At 40.6% G+C, this 3370-nt stretch overlaps 1 long non-coding RNA gene across 1 annotated transcript; it reads left to right on the forward strand.

Moving 5' to 3' along the window:
• Positions 1–340: 340 nt before the first annotated feature.
• LOC107311615 (uncharacterized) lies at positions 341–3059 on the forward strand. Its single transcript, XR_014944807.1, has 3 exons — positions 341–455; positions 1691–1885; positions 2606–3059. It is a non-coding gene; the product is annotated as an uncharacterized LOC107311615 (long non-coding RNA).
• The last annotated feature ends 311 nt before the right edge of the window (positions 3060–3370 follow it).

The raw sequence follows: 3370 nt of genomic DNA on the forward strand, positions 1-3370 counted from the left end.
TTTTTCCTTCCATTTTTGAACTACAGGGTAGTACACAGACAGAAGGGAGCTGTGAGGTAACACTGCCTTCTGCCTTTCATGCAACATGGTGGGCTTGCCCATGCCAAGTGGGGACAGTGCCATAATCTATATCTTCTCATAGGAACTCTTCTTCCAGAAAACATACTTATGTGGATACCATGGAAACTGAAAAGTGCTAGTGGTGCTTATTATTTTACAAGTGATGAAACACAGGCATTCATAATGGCCGTGGAGTAGATTCATTTAGATATCTCCTTGAATCAAAACAAGGGAATAACATACTCCTAGGGTTTTTTGGTTTATTTTTTATAGGTTTTTTTTTTTTTTTCTGCTCCAGGTACAGGTGGTCTGCCTGATCCTCTTTTGTGCCCTGGCAAAGGAAAAGGTAGAGAGGAAAGGAGTAGGTGTCAGCACAGTATGGCAGAGTGCAAGAGGTAAGGAAAATCAGAGTTAAGCAGATGTAACTGAGGTATCAGTTTAAAAAACATAGCTAACAATCTTGGGATAGCTCTTGTATTGAACCTCCATCTGACAAAACCAGAATGACTCAATCTTACTCATATCATGAGATCTCCCCCTTTGAAAAGTCAAGCCTCTGCTGTTAATGCTAAACATCTCCCTCCTTGTTTCTGGCATAAATGCTCTCACCAGGTAACCCTGAAGTCCTGCAAGATGTTGCCTCAGAGATAAGCCTCTCCTCAGGGAATCATAGAAACAAGGGTGGAAAGCACTTCAAGGGGTAACCTAACCCCCACTGTTCCCTCAGGCAGGGGAAGGCAGATTGCATATATGGGTTGGGTGGGGGTTGCATGGGCAGGGTTTGTTTGCTGGAGAGCTGTTAAGTAGCATGTTGGGAGAACAGTGAGGTAATGAGAACAGCTTGGTGTTCACGTGGTATTGGAAACCACCAAGTAGAAATGAGGTGCTTTCTGATGACAGTGGAAAGAAAATAATGTAAGGTAATGACCATGCCTTAAGTATTCTGTGTCCAAGCAATTTAGGGCCAGATGGACATCCTAATTTGACTGAGTAGGTTTTCATTATGCATCTCTTTAAGGCATGGAGCAGAGGTAAGAAGAAGGGGGAGAGGGGTGGGGGCGGGGCTGTGGCAGGGCTGTAGCAGGGTTCATTTTATTCTGTTTTTGCAATCTCAGTATTGAGCAACACTGCCCTTACCAGTGACAGCACTGATGGATCTAGTGCGGTTGCTTTATAGGGTCAATAATTTGCAGTAATCAGCTTAGAAGTTGAGCAAGGTAAGAAGCAAATTGACCTCTTCAAGGAGTCTGACTATTTCAGACATCTAAAGTGCTGTGATTCAGAGGAGATGAAAGTATTTTTGGATGCAGTCTTCCAGGTTCCTCCCCTGTGAATTGTAAAAGTTCAAAGATGTCAGTGCTGTTTCTTGGCATGTATAGATGTAGAGTAATAGGGAAGAGTAATGGGATAACTGAGACTTAACTGGGTAAGGGTCAGTGTTAGAATATAATCTCTGGCTGCAGAAAGGCAAGTGATACTGGAAAGTTAAGGGGGAAAGGTGCAAAAGACGAGCACAGGATTCAGAGGGAATGGAAAACTCACAGGGGAAACAGCCCCTCGAAGAAGAGTTTCAGCATCTAGTCCGATAAAATTGTCAGGTGATTAATTTTAAAAATAATCGTTTCTGCAGAACACCAGTAAAAGTGCAGCAGGATCGCCTGTCATCGCCTGTGGTGGGGGTGGAGAAACCTGGTCCTCACATGCCACCTAGTGTAGGAAGCTGAGCAGCAGACCTGCGAGGATGGGCTCTGTAAGCTGGGGTCACTAAATGGGAAGTAATGGAGACCTGAAGGCTGCCACGAGATAAGCCACCACTGCCCTGCAGGTAAACCCCTTTGGGAGTTGAAACTGAACTGTGTGGGTAAAAGGATATAGCTCTTGGTTTAGTGTTTTTTCTTTATTTCTTTTCTTTACAGAGTAGGAGAAGTTTTTATTTTGTAGTTGATTAGTGTGGAAAAATTAAGTTATGGTCCTAATAGAAGTTGCTCTAAAGCACAGCAATGGATAAAAATGACCCAGTTTAATTGGTAAACAATGCTTCAGATGAGTATTTAGGAATAATTCTCTCTTTAACCAGCTAAACCAAGGACTCCCGATCTTACTTTGAAACCTTTCATGCTCGTTTTTCTTTGATAAAGAAGAGCAGATGAGATCCAAAATAATTCTGATAGACATTCTTATGTTGGAAAAAAAATCTATATCATGTCAATAGACTCTTTCAAAACTGCCTAACAGATTGCAGTGTCAGGCTGGGATGTCACCAATTCTGGAATAACCACATAGCTATATATATTTCTCCCAGAACACCCATGGACAAGGGCACCTGCATGCTGTCAGATTGTTGCATGCATAAGATATGAACTGTGTTTATAAGAAGCTTCTGAGGGTAGCACCACACAAGTCATAATCATTAGCTTTAGTAAAAGGGAAAAAGAAGCTGAATACTATGCTGGAAAGCCTGCATCAAACCTAGGAATAAGTAATTATTGTTTAGAGTCTGCCATATTAAATGCTCCTTTGTTCTCTTTTTTTTCCTTCCCTTCAGCTTCCTGAATTTTGCTCTGCTATTTATTGTATTTCCACTAGTGGATTTCTGACTGAGTTGTCCAGCCACTGTCCTGCTGGGACTGATAAGCAACAATACCTTGATCCATCCTTGCATCAGGTTTAAAAGCAGATCTTGCCCTTTCTCCTACCTACTTTCACCTGTGTACAGGCTTCCATGCTCCCATATGTGTTCATTGTGGCGTAAATAAGATTTTATGTGGTGTGTAAATAAGGAAATCCCTAGAAGCAAGAGAGCACTTTAGAAGTTTGGCTTGTGTGATGGCAAAATGATGACATGTAACTTCATCACTAATGAAGGCCGTATGTGAGAAACGTGTGTTGAGAAATGGGTGAAACATAGCACAGGGGAAGAAGAAATGGAATGTCATCATATGTTTTCCATTTGCATCCACATTTAAAAAAAATAAATATAGTATTTCTACTCTTTCCAAGGCAATGTGATGTATGTGTCTGGTTCCATTATTAAAAAGAGATCAAAATGATTTTAAATATGTTTTAGTATTATAGTAATATAAAGTGAATGTTGGCTATTTTGAGTCATCAGACACGCTCTTGGCCTTTCTGCATTTTCCTGTTCTTGGAACTCCCTCACATTTCTAGTTAACAGAACCCCTGAAGATGACTGATGTTTAAATATTTAAACTACCTCAGTTTTTAAATTATTTTTTAAATTTTTTTTTTTTCTAGCCTAATTATTGATCTCACAATGTTTAGTATGTTAGAAGCAATCCTGAGTTCCTGA

Source organism: Coturnix japonica, chromosome 3 (assembly GCF_054131305.1).
Source record: "Coturnix japonica strain WE chromosome 3, WE-NBRP24, whole genome shotgun sequence".
Classification (NCBI taxonomy): domain Eukaryota; kingdom Metazoa; phylum Chordata; class Aves; order Galliformes; family Phasianidae; genus Coturnix; species Coturnix japonica.